Source organism: Pinus tabuliformis, chromosome 5_2 (assembly GCF_031772625.1).
Source record: "Pinus tabuliformis cultivar Carrire ecotype Pingquan chromosome 5_2, CPIR1, whole genome shotgun sequence".
Lineage (NCBI taxonomy): Eukaryota > Viridiplantae > Streptophyta > Pinopsida > Pinales > Pinaceae > Pinus > Pinus tabuliformis.
In genome coordinates, this window is record NC_142306.1 from 426,424,709 (window position 1) to 426,438,654 (window position 13,946).

The 13,946-nt window shown below is 39.9% G+C and overlaps 1 pseudogene; it reads left to right on the forward strand.

Annotated features, from left to right (window-relative positions):
- The window catches only part of LOC149159429 (amino acid permease 3-like), a 106,208-nt pseudogene that overhangs the window by 11,819 nt on the left and 80,443 nt on the right, over positions 1 to 13,946 (forward strand).

Here is a 13,946-nt window from a genome sequence, read left to right on the forward strand (position 1 = left end):
GAGAAATTAAACTGATATAAAGTTGAATTTGGGCGCTCCTTAACTCATGGTACTGGTTTTTTTGTCGCTCTTTAGCTCGTGACATATATTTTCTTAACCTTGACATATGATGTTGGTGAAAAATGGCTCAATCAACCATAAAAAAATAAAATGAAGCTCTCTATGAAGAGAGAAAAAAGGAATCATTTGTATTTAAATAGTACAAAGCTCTCAAATTATGTATATTTCAAAAAAATAAAATTAATTCTTTCTTAAAATAAGATTTTAATTATAATTCTATCTATTTTTTGATATTTTATTTAAGTTTACATAATTGAACTTGCATATTTAGTATTATTCATATTTTCTTAACCTATTAAATGATTTAATCGTAAATTTTATTATATTTTAATATTGCTAAACATTTATTATAAATTTAGTATCTATATTATAAATCATAATTAACAAGTATGATATTGATTTAATGCAATTGTCACCCTGCATAACTAATACTTTCCAAGATTCATCTCAATGAAAAAATCCATACATTTTTCAAAAGTTCCATTTATAAGATAGGGAAGGTTTATATGGTAAATATATTTTCCTTTATATAAAATAAATAGGGCTAATTCTATATTATATTTATTCATTAATTTAAATATTTATATAATATAATTCTTTTATATATATATATATATATAATATAAATTTTGAATTATTATTATTATTTTAATATAGTTTTTAGTATATATGAAAGTTTTTAATTTATTTATATATTGTTAATTTGGGGTAGCATCAGATGTGTTCTAGCCATAAAAATTGATGGAGAGCCTAAAACACATGAGATCTACAGTACCCAGAAATAGTTTGGGCAGATTCTAAACAGTTTGAGATATATTAAAATAATTAATATTTTTAATGGAGTCCCTAAGTCTAAACTTAGGGAAAATAAAATATTAATGTGAATTAACATAAAACTGTGTTAGAAGGGTCCAAAAATCATGGATCAAGCTAGAGTTAATGTTAGCCATTCATTATGGAATTAATATCGGCCATTGAATTGTCAACGATAAAAGTATAAGAGGAGGCTTGAGGGTCACTTGGAGAACACACCAAGTTGATCAAGATTTCGATTTTTTGGAGCAGGGTTTGCTGAGGAAGTCAAAAGAGTGATTAGAGTTGCAGTTGAGGCGCAGTGAATATAGAAACAGAGAGGCAGAGATAGTACCAGGAGGATCATCGCAGAAGTTGGGAGAGAGGGACGTTGAGCCAGCTAGAGGTTCACACAGAGCCAACTAGGGTTCACGCAGGGGCAACCAGGGGTTGCACAGTGCCTTAGAGAGCCAACATGGGTGACGCAGAGGCTTTAAGGGCCGACGAAGTGCCTCCAAAGGTTGACGCAGGGCAAGATAGGGTGACGCTAGGCCAGAGAGGGCTAACACAGTCCCTAGAGGCTGACGCTGGGGTTTCGTGGGGCAGATTGGAGCTGGGAGTTGTCGAAGTGTTTATCTGGTGTTTTAGCCAGAACATATGTCTTCGAATGAGAGGTAATACTGCCGAGATTATTCTCTGTTGGGTGAGACGGTTTTAGCACCCAGATTGTATTCTGAAAACACTTAATAATTAAAACCCTCATATAGCTGCACAGGTTTTTCTACATTGGGTTTTTTCAGGGACATTGGTCCAAAAACAATGGTGTCACTTGTGTGCTTGTTTTGTTTCCTTCAGTTGATGATTTGTAATGTGTTGAGCATGTACTTGTATTTATTTCCAATATTTACATGGTAAATAACTTGTTAATTTTTTTTTTGGTCAAGTAAGAGTGGTGCCTTCAATTAACCTCAAAAATAAGATTACATATGGTACAACGTCTTTACAAGTGTAAAGACCAGCAAAAGACAGACCCGTTGATGAAAAAAAGCAACAGGGTCAACAATACCCCAAACATCACACATAAAACAAAAAAAAGAATACTCTTCCTTCTAATCCCAGCTTATCACACCTCGCATTGACTGTAAGCCGCCAACACCTGAAACTGCGAAATGCGAGAGTCCATCGCAACCTCGCAAACCTCGACACATCTCAGCTTATCGCACATCTCGGCTTATCGCACATTTCAGCTTATCACACATCGCAGTGACTGCACGCTGCCAACCCTTGAAACTGCGAAATGCGGGAGTAAACCTCCGCCGTTCGATCAAACTATTGATCATACGGTCCACAGTCCATCGCATTCCCGTAAATCTTGGCACATCGCAATATCGTAAAACTAATTTTATCATTGGCCATACACTTTTACCGAAAGACAAAATGCGATTGAATCTCCACCGTTGATTTGGTTTTTGATCCTACGGTTGATGCAACATCGCTTTAGGTACTTGCGCGCCCATTAACCGCTTTCTAGACCCAATAAAGAAAAGGAACATGTGATCTATAAAAAATCGGGTCCACTCTTCGGCTTAACTACCCCCCATCTTAAAACCCAATATCCATTCAATGACGAGGTACTTAGATCCATCGGTTTGTGGCTTCGGGTTTATGTCGTTCCTTCCTCTCCTGCTAAAAATTCAGGTGTGGTCTAAGTCTTAACCTTCGATCACTTTTAAAACCCGATATCCATACGATCAAGCCCCTGTTGATCTGTCGGTCATTAGAGATATTGGATTGGAAACTAGCGCGACCTTTACCTACTTTACGGAGCTGATAAAGATTATAAACTGCTAATATATAAATCTTCAGGTCTGCTTGTAGACTTAACCTTCGGTCATTTTTCAACCCGATAGCCATTCGTTAACGAAGGCCATCAAAATCTATGGTTGGTGGCCTTTCTACTAGCCTGCTATTTACCATGTACTCCTTCACTGTAGCTTGCTCTGTCTTAAGCATTCTTTGTGGGATCAACGGTTAGGATTGACTCCTACTTCCGCTCTCTCCTGCTTCCACTAGTCTTCCTTCTGCTCATTTCTCATGGTCTGGAAGTGCTCCATGTCTTTGGTTTCCTGTCTTTGACAATCATCACGTAATTTCCTCGAGGGTTTTGAATCCAAAGTGTACCTGATGTAACTTTCCTTGCGAATCACTCCTTCATTCGCCAGATGATCAGCTAGCATATTGGATTTTCTTCGCACATGAATGAAACTGATAGTTCTCAGGGTTCGCAAGTGGGAAGAAATACGCTAAAAGACCTGTGATAGCCTCCAATGTTTTGAAACTTTTCCTGGTGCCATTCCATTACATATCTTCTTGGCTGCATGATGACCGATTCAAAATCCGTGTCAATGATGGTGTTGTATAAATTTGACTCGATCAGGATTTCCAGGCACTGCTCTAAGGCCATGAGCTCCGCCATATTATTAGTGGCAGTCCCCAAATGACTATGAAAGATGTCCTTCATGTGCACCTGCTCATCTCTTATAACCCCACCAAATCCAACCATCCCAAGGTTGCCCTTAGAGGCTGTTGGGTTGTGTTATATTCTTTCCACGACTAGCCCATGTAGTTAACCGGGGGGGTAGAAAGGGGGCGGAACCCCCCCGTTATTGCGCTGATTGCGTAGCGAGGGGAGTCATAGGGCGTTTGAGGGGTGTAGGTAACCCCACTCTTTTGGTTTTGGAACCTATGTTAGGTTGGGCGGACCCACCTATGGTTTTGTGCATGATTTTCACACATGTTTTTGGATGCGATGGTTTTCGGTCCATGGTTTTGGACACGATGGTTTACGGTCCATGGTATTGGATGCTCTAGCATGTATAAATATGTATTATAACATTGAAAGGAACATAATGAAAAATCAAATTGGTAGTCCCTGTTTTGGGATGTAGGGGAAAATATCTGCGTATATGTGTTTTAATGTGTTATGCTCTCGCATTGTTTATTTTCCGTGTTTCAGATTTCGTATGTAGGTAATTTTTGTACAGGGTTAAAACCTACATTTGGTATCAGAGCAGTTTTGGCTTCAAGGGGATGCCTTTGTTGCTGAGGGGTTTTGCTCGGGCCTGTGGTAGACCCTGTTCAGTGGGAGATCTGCGAGATCGATTTTGGTGGTGAAAGAAGATGGCAAGAAGTGGAAAGACAGAGATCAAGAAATATGGTTCGGGGAGAACTGGTATTGATGTGGGGAGTTCGGATTGGAACTATGTACAAGCTGCAAGGTAGCATTATTGTTGATGGGTGCAACAGTTTTGTGGTTCCTGAAAGTGGAGTAGAAAATCTAGTGGTCTCTGGAGAGAAGACCATGCTGTGGCATCAAAGGCTTGGACATATTGGAGAGAAGGGTCTTCGAATACTTCATCGTAAGGGTATGGTAGAAGGTATGAGTAATAGCTCTTTGGATTTTAATTTTTGTGAAAATTGTGTATATGAGAAGCAGAATCGGGTGAGTTTCCCCTCTAGTGGTAAGAGGGTGAAACATATATTAGAGCTTGTGCATAGTGATGTGTTTGGACCTATGAAGGTTCCATCACTAGGTAAGTCTATGTACTATGTATCATTTATAGATGACTTCTCAAGGAATACATAGATATATTTCCTTAAGAAGAAATCTGAAGTCTTTGATAGGTTTAAAGAATTCAAGGCTTTGTTGGAAAACCAGATAGAGAAGAAGATAAAGGTGCCGAGGACAGATAATGGTGGAGAGTTTTGCAGTAAGGAATTTGAAGAATTATGTAAGAAGTGTGGTATAGCACGGCAAAAGACTACTCCATATACACCTCAGAAAAATGGAGTTGCAGAAAGAATGAATAAGACATTTATGGAAAGGGAAAGAAGCATGCTCAGCGGTGCCGGGTTAGGACAAGAATTCTGGGCAGAGGTGGTAGAGACAACATGTTACCTGGTCAATAGATCACCTTCATCAACGTTGGAAGATAAAACTCCACAAGAGGTATGGACTGGTAATACATCCTCTCTTTCACATCTGAGGGTATTTGGATGTGATGCATATGTACATGTTCCAAAGGAGAAATGAACCAAGTTGGATAGTAAATCCGAAAAGTGCATCTTTATTGGGTATAAGGATGGTTTAAAGGGTTATAAGCTTTGGAACCCAGTAACAAGGAATATTGTGTACAACCGAGATGTGATGTTCATAGAGGTAAAAGATATTATTAAACATGAAGTCCAACCAAAGGAACCCGAGAAGACAAAGTTTGAGCTAAAGGAGGAAGAATCAGACTCTACAACGGAGGAGGAATTAGAAGATGAAGAGCCACAAACTCTGGGTGTGAGAAGATCAGTTCGAGAAGGAAGGAAGCCAGAAAGGTATAGTCCATCTGCTTTCTGTTCAAATTTTGCTTTATCTATTACTGATGATGATCCCAGAAATGTGAAGGAAGCAGTAGATTCAGATGATGGAAAACTCTGGAAAGAGGCCATTGTTGATGAAATGGCATCTTTGCACAAAAATGAGGCTTAGGATCTGGTGGAGTTGCTGGCTGGAAGAAAACCCATTGGTAGCAAATGGGTGTTCAAGAAGAAGACAAATGCAGAAGGAAAGGTGGAGAAATGCAAACCTTGGTTGGTAGCAAAAGGTTATTCCCAAGTGTCGAGAATTGATTCAGTGATATTTTTTCTCTTGTTGCCAAGGTAGCTTCTATTAGATTACTTTTATCTGTTGCTACTGCTTTTGATTTTGAGGTAGCACAGATGGATGTGAAGACAACATTTCTTCATGGGGATTTGGAAGAGGAGATCTACATGAAGCAACCTGAAGGCTTTGCAGTGAAGGGAAAGAAAGAACTGGTATGCAAGTTAAAGAAGTCTTTGTATGGGTTAAAACAGTCACCAAGGATGTGGTATCAAAAATTTGATACATTTATACGGGGACTTGGCTTCACTAGAAGCAAAGCAGATCACTGTGTGTATTTTAAATTAATTGGTGACTGTGTTATTTATCTGGTATTGTATGTGGATGATATGTTGCTGGTTGGAAATGACAAAGAAATTATCCAGGATTTGAAGACCCATTTGTCCTCCAAATTCAATATGAAAGATCTTGGTGCTGCAAACTATATTTTGGGCATGGAAATTAAAAGAGATCAGACAAAGAGGAAGTTATGTTTAAACCAGAGGAAGTATGTCGAGACAATATTGCAAAGGTTTAATATGCAATATAGTAAACCGATGAAGGTTCTTATTCCTGTAGGTGTGAAGTTATCTACTGAACAGTGTCCCAAGACACAAGAAGAGGAAGAGGACATGTCCCATGTTCCATATGCAAGTGCAGTCGGTAGCCTGATGTATGCGATGGTCTGTACTAGACAAGACATTGCACATGCAGTGGGAGTATTGAGTAGGTTCATGTCAAAACCAGGGAAGGATCATTAGATAGCAGTGAAGTGGGTTTTCAAGTATTTGCGTGGCACTAGTGATTATGGTTTGTGCTACCAAGGAAGACCAGGATTGGACAAAAGTGTTGGATATTCATGGCTTTGTTGATGTAGACTGGGTTGGAGATCTGGATCAGAGAAGATCTACAAGTGGGTATGTGTTTAACCTATTTGGAGGTGCAGTCAGTTGGATGAGTAAGAAACAATATGTAGTGGCACTATCAACTACAGAGGCAAAATACATGGTAGCCACTCATGCAAGAAAGGAAGTAGTTTGGTTGCAGATATTGTGTTCAAATATGGGGTTAGTACATGGAGATATAAGGATAGACTGTGACAACCAAAGTGCAATTTTCTTGGAAAAGAACCTTGCATATCATTCAAATACAAAGCACATTAATGTTCAATATCACTTTGTGAGGGATATGATAGAAGACAAAAAGGTGTTGCTAGTAAAGGTGGACACTTTGAAGAATATTACAGATGCATTGACAAAATCTGTGAGCTTTGAGAAGTTCTCTTGGTGTAGAGAAACAATGGGCATTGCAGGGCTAGATAAATTACTAAGCTCTCTTTTTGCCCCCTGTGGAAAGAAAAAAACAAGTGGGAGAATGTTGGGTTGTGTTATAGTCTTTCCATGACTAGCCCACGTAGTTAACTGGGGGGTTATAAGGGGGGCGGAACCCCCCCTTTGTTGTGCCGATTGCGTAGTGCGGGGAGTCACAGGGGTTTTGAGGGGTGCAGGTAACCCCACTCTATGGGGTCTTGGGCATCGCCCTAGAAAATTTTGGTTTTGGAACCTATGTTAGGTTGGGCGGACCCATCTATGGTTTTGTGCATGATTTCCCACATGTTTTTGGACGCGATGGTTTTCGATCCATCGTTTTGGACGTGATGGTTTTAGGTCCATGGTATTGGATGATTCAAAATGTATAAATATGTATTATAACATTGAAAGGAACATAATGAAAAATGAAGCTGGTAGTCCCGATTTTTGGATCCAAGGGAAAATCCCTGTGTATATGTGTTTTAATGTGTTATGCTCTCGCATTGTTTATTTTCTGTGTTTCAGAATTCGTATGTAGGTAATTTCTGTACGGGGTTAAAACCTACAGAGGCTCCGTCTATATTGATTTTCAAAAAACCATGAGGAGGAGGTTGCGAGATGTCTTTACCAACAGTTGTTTGGCTCACACCCTTGTTTATGCCGTGGGGAGCTAGCACATGGAGACCCAACTACAGTAGTATGCGAGCATATTGGGGCAAAGGAGGGTTCTCAAGAAGTTTCCATAAAAGGGCTCCAACTTTGTCTTTGAGCTGTCCTAATATTTGTGCAATGATGTACTGGGTCGAGCCAATTTTGTTCTTGAAAATCCTGCCATTGCATTCTTTCCATACATCCTAGATAATAAAGCCTAGAACCAAAGTACAAGCTTTATTGATGATTTCATTGCCTGAGAAGTTTTTCCTCCAATTCTTCAAAGTGTTGGTGATGCTGAGTCTGTCCTTGTTAGTTTGCCTAAAGAATGAGGCCACCCAATTCCCACAAGGTAGAGGTGAATGGGCAGAGGTTGAGTAAGTGTTCCATCATCTCCTCTTGTAAGCCATATAGATGGCATTTGGATGGGCCAAAAAAACCCCTTTTCAACAAATTCTCCCAAGTTAGAATTTTCTTTTGTTGAACCAACCACATAAACAACTTTATTTTCATCCAATGCGGGTTCTGCCAAAGGTTCTTCCATACCTGATCAGGGTTTTGATAATCAAACCCTAGGGTCATTCGTTTATCTTCTTTGAGGTTAAATTTGCCTTTGGTGTTTCTTCCCCATCTCAGTTGGTTAGACAAGGATGACACCAAAATCTTCCTCTGTTCCAAGTCTAGAGCAAGAGAAACTGCTTGGGCCTTCAAAGGGCTCTCTTCACTATAACCCAGATCCTTCCATATTCTCCATTTACCATTGTTCCTTACTTGATCCCAGAAGTCACTTACCATAAGTAAACCTTTGTTGTTAGTATCATTCTTGAGAGTGGTTAATTCTTCCTTGAAAAAATTTGGTTCCTGTTGCTAGTTATCCTCCCAAAACCGTGCCAGGTTCCCAGCTCGGATCTCCCAGAAACTATGCTGCTAGACAATGGATCTATTCTCCCTAGCAAGGTTCTAAATGTGGGAGACCTTGATGAACCTTGACATTCAGATATGATCCCTCGCCAATAATTTGCATATTTTTGTTTACAAAGCTTGGCCCAAGGGGTTGTCGATTCCTTAAGCCACCTCCACCAAATTTTTTCTCCTGAAAATCTACTGAGGGTTTCAAGGTCATGAAGCCCCAAACCACCATGGTCCTTAGGTTTTCCGAGATTGTCCCAACTATCAAAGCCCACTTCTTTTTCTCTTCCCCTCCGCCCTGGAGAAATCTCGTTGAATACTCCTGATCTGTTGCATAACTCCTTTAGGAGTAGGAGGAGCTGAAAACATGAAAATGGGAATAGCTCGTAGGACTGCCTTTGTAAGCACAAGACGCCCCACCAAATTTAAATACCTGCATGTCCATTTCGTGACCTTGTCCTGAAGTTTATTCGTTACCGACTCCCACACTCCCTTTCTTAGAGGTTTGTCAGTAAGAGGCATTCCAAGGTATTTGGAAGGTAATTGATCCCTTTGAAACTCGAGAATTTTGGTGAGGTTCCTCTCAATAGCAATGTTAGTGTTAAAAAATAAAACTTTTGATTTGTCAAGGCTTACCTCTGTACCAGCAGCCATAGCGAAGTCATTCAAGATTTGTTTGAAATCTTTGGCTTCCCTGACTGTGGGAATACCCTGCAGTGTTATGTCATCCAAAAATTGTTGATGAGTAAAAGCAGCACCATCCAGGGTAAGTTTCAGACCTTGGATTCTTCCTTCAACATTTTCCATTTTGATTGCTCTGCCTAGCCCTTCCATCATGAGAACAAAGAGGAAGGGGGAGAGTAGATCCCCTTGTCTGAGACCCCTAGAAGGCATAAAGGTTCTGGAGGGAGAGTCGTTAAGCAGGATGGAAAAACTAGCCATGGATACAAGGGCCATAACCCATCTTATCCAGTTGTGGTCAAAGCCATAAGCTCTTAGCACTGCCCTGATGTAAGACCAACTTAGCTTATCATAAGCTTTTGCTAGGTCAAGCTGTATGATCATACCAACTTGCTTATTGCTCTTAAGAGAGTGTACCACCTCGTGAGCTTGAATGATGTTATTGAGAATCTGTCTTCCTTCCACATAACCAGTTTTCTCCTCTGAGACAAGAGCTAGAAGTAGGGGCTTGAGTCTGTTAGTGATCACTTTGGAAATAATTTTGTACACCACATTACATAAAGCTATGGGTTTGAATCAGTCTGGTGTCATAGATTTTTCTTGCTTTGGAATCAAAGCTATGAAAGAGGCATTAAGAGCCTTCAAAACCATTTTGGATCTTCTTGAGTCTTCCACAACCTCAAGGATATCTTGTTTGACTATTTTCCAGCAAGCTTTGAAGAAGTCCACATTGAACCCATTCGGGCCCGGAGCTTTCCCATTTTGCATCTCATTGATAACTTCACTGACCTCCTCTTCAGACACTGGCTTGTTAAGATTGTGGTTGTCTTCCCTGGTTACAAGCTTCAGAATGTGCTTTGTGAAATTGTTAATGAAGCGATATCTATCGACGACAGGCTCCTCTGCTATGCTAAGGAAGTGTTGAACTAGGACTGATTCCATTTCTTTGTGAGAGATGAGCTCTTTCCCTTGAGAAGCTTTGAGTTTTGTAATTTTTTATGTGACTTGTGATCCAGGGTTGATTTATGAAAAAACTTTGTGTTTCTTTCTCCCTCTCTAATCCACTGCACCCTCGATTTCTATCTCCATAAAATCTCTTCTTGCATGCACCGATCTTCCCATTCGTTCTGAAGAGAGTCAGCTTGATTTTTCTTTTCCTCGGTAAAACCATATGTGATGATAATTTTATTAATCCCCTGGAGTTTCTACTCAACTTCTCTTTTGGCTTTAAAAATATTACCAAACTCCTTTTTGTTCCAATCTTTAAGACTAGATTTGATGTGTTTAAGTCTATGTTGTAGCATGAACATTTTTGTACCTTGAATAGGCATATCTTCCATCCACCATTTGTCGATATTGTTGGTGAAGTTAGGGTGAGAGAGCCAGACATTTTGAAACCTAAAAGATCTATTCCTCGGTGTGCCTATAAAAGTAGCTTCAAGCTGGACAGGCCAGTGGTCCAAGCCTCCAAAGGGAAGGATTAAAGCTGACATGTCAAGGCCTGTGAGAAGGAGGTCCTTTGAGATTATGAATGTATCTAGTTTAGAGGCAACTTGAACAACCACTCCCCTCTTATTGTTCCAGGTAAAAGTGCCATTTATTGTTTTAGTGTCCACTAGCCCCATGTTATTTATGAAGTTCTAGAAGGCAATGGAGTCTCTTCCTAGTTTTATGGTATTGCCTTTTTTCTCTGTAAGAGATCTAATCATATTGAAATCCCCTACCAGAATCCAGGGCACATCAGGATATCTCTCTCTTAGCTCCCCAAGGGAGGTGAGAAGCTTGAGTTTGTCTTCTTGTTTTTGAGGACCATAGAAGTTTGTGATCATGTATATCTCCTTATCACCCAAAGGTTGAATCACCAATGATAGATAGTTCCTGGACACTTCAACATCCAGGATTCCTAGTTTATGGGGGTCCCAAATCATAAGAATCCCCCTCGCCAAGTTGTTCGCTTTAACCTATAGATACTCATACTTGATTAACCACTTGTTGTGTATCTCTCTGATCTTGTCCATCGAACACTTTGTTTCCTAAATAAAAGCCATATCTGGTTTTTCTTCTTTTATTCTACTGCTGAGACTTCTTTGTTCCTTTTACTTCCTAGACCCCTAATGTTCCAGGTTGTAAGCTTCATTAAGAAATGTTTGTAAAGGAGTAACTGGTAAAATCTCTCATCTTACCTGAGTTAATCATGAGTTTCTCACATTCGGTTAACAACTCATTCTGTCTTTTTCTTCCTCTTTTCCTACTCGGGTTCTTGGAAGAATGCATCGGTGTATCCTCCATCATTTTAACCCCTCTTTTCTCCTGGCTATCATGGTTTCTTTTGACTCCAGAGCCCTTTGATTGTGATCTCTAGAGGAAGAGCTTTTGAACCCTATCAAACTCCTCTTTTGGCAAGGAGTCTACCCCTTTGGCTATTCCTTGCTCCAGAAACTTTTCTAGATCTAAATTCTTTCTTTCTAGAATCTCCTGCAGTTCATGGTCGTTCGTTCCAACCTTACTTGGGGTCATATCATGGTCCCTACTAAGCTCCATAATGCTTGGTAGATAATCCTTTTGTTGACTGTTCTCTGGTATATCCTCCATGCTAGCATTCTTTTCCTTCTCAGTGGGATTATTCTCTGATTCCTAGTTTGTCTCGTTGTTTCCAAATTCTTCTTCTAAGATCTTGAAACTGTTGTGGCTCAGTTTTCCGTCCCCATTAATCTTATTTTGGTACCTCTTTCTTCCTTTCCCTTTGCCCCCAACCTTAGTAAAACCCTCAAGATCTTTGTATGTGGTGTTTTTTTATGTTGCTCTCTATTTTGTTTAATGGATAGTCTCTATATAGGTTCCCGTGTTCATGGAACTTGCGGCACCTAAATGGGACATGTTCATAGTCCAAATTCTGCACTCATTCTTCGTCATACACTTCTAAAATGATTGCATCCAGAAGTGCCCCAGATAAGTCGATTTCCACACATATCCGGGCGAAGGATGTGTATTTATTTTTAGAGTCGCATATGAGATTTTTATAAAATTCCCTAGTTTGTTGCCGATAGCCTTTAGAGACTCCGATAACCAATAATCTAAAGGAAGGGAGTAAAGTCTTATCCATACCGGTACCGATGTGAAAGTTTCTCGTTCTAGGACAAAGTTTATCATCCATGGTCACATGTAAAGGCCTGCAACAATGTAAAAATAGGGTCCTCCTGGAACACTCTATCTTTATCCTCTAAGCTTGCGAACACCACCGCAAAGAAGCCCTTGGACCCAAGGTGAAGGTTTATTTCCCCCTTTGTTTTCCAGTGGTTCCTTATCCATGCTTGCGAAGCTTTCTCTGTCAGCCAAATCCCCATAAATTTTCATATAATCGTGTATTCCACCATGTGATCTCTGTGCACCTATAGCGCTAGGTCACTTAAAATGACCCGAGGAATAATGGTCGACTTGGGTTTACAGACCCCTATTATACTCATAGGAGAAAATTTCTGACTGCTACCCCCTGTCCTCCTCTCCCTACTAGCTTCCTCATGAATCCCTTCCTGTTCATGAGGTCTGATATTTTCTGATATTTTCTGTGTTAATAGCCTATGTTGCCACCTCCATCAGTTTCTTGAAGCGATGTGATCTAGCTCCCTTGCTTCTATCCGCAACTACTTGATTATAGGAGGGAGTAGAACTCCCTCCTCCGCATCCCACCATGGTGACCAGCAACAAAACCCTAACGCAAAACCCTAGTTCAGATTGTAGAGCCAAACCTCAGTTTCAATCCTAAATAACTTGTTAATTAACAAAACAAGTATGTAGGAATAAATCAGTAAAGTACATGAAGGGTTTCTAATGGGTTAGACTTAGAAATTCCAACATATAATAATTATTGCTAATTTTATATAATATTCATTAATTTAAATATCTATAAATACAATTTTTGGATTTAAATTCTATAATATAAAGTTTGAATTTAAATATTTTTATATACATTTTGAATTTCAATATTTTTTAAAGTTATACATGTAATTTTTTTTCTCCAACATCATTTAATAGGTTTATATAAAATTAATTTCATATAAAATTCAAATATAATATTAGATTTTTATGTCCTCGATGGGGTGATCAATCATGCATACACCTGGCACATGCGAGGCCCTTGAGGTTCACCTCTCTTCCACGCGATCATTAAAACTAAGCTCATGCGCCATCCCTGCATTCATTCCACTTGAGTGACGATCTATCTAGCAAATCCATCAGTTAAATTCAAGGGTATGTGAGCGTTCTTCTCCAGTCTGGAATTTTGGGCGATGAATTTGTGTCGGGCGGAGAACTGTGGAGCGAGCAACAGGGTCCATGGAGACTCACTGGGGTCATGGTCTTGGATGAGTGGTGAAGTGGAAGCACAATCTGTTTTGTTTGGGTTGAATTTTTCCTTCAGTCTTGCACTTGGGATCTGGGAACCTTAGGGGATGGTGTTTCGAGTTGGATCCACGCCTTTTTCTAGAAAACCTGTCACCAACCTTCAAAAAGGAAGTAGAGACTCCTGGAACTCTCCTTCGGTGTGTGGGGTAAGGTATTAGTGTCTGTAATTTTTACCAGACATTCTACATGTAATTACAGTTGGGAGGTTCAGTCAGTGTTTGTTTGTGGTCACCCTGTTGTCGTTTCCCTGGCGGAAGCCATCTTTGGTTTTATTTGTGTGGGGGGCGTGTTACTTTAGTCTCTAGTCAATTTTGTTGTTTGTATGGGTGCCCATTCAGGGTAGGTTTTATTGAGTTAGTCTCTCTATGCACTTGGGGATGTGTCGCTTGTCTCAGAGGGTCAATTGGTTGGCAGGTGGTGTATGTCTTGGGTAGCTCTTTAACCTGGGCAAA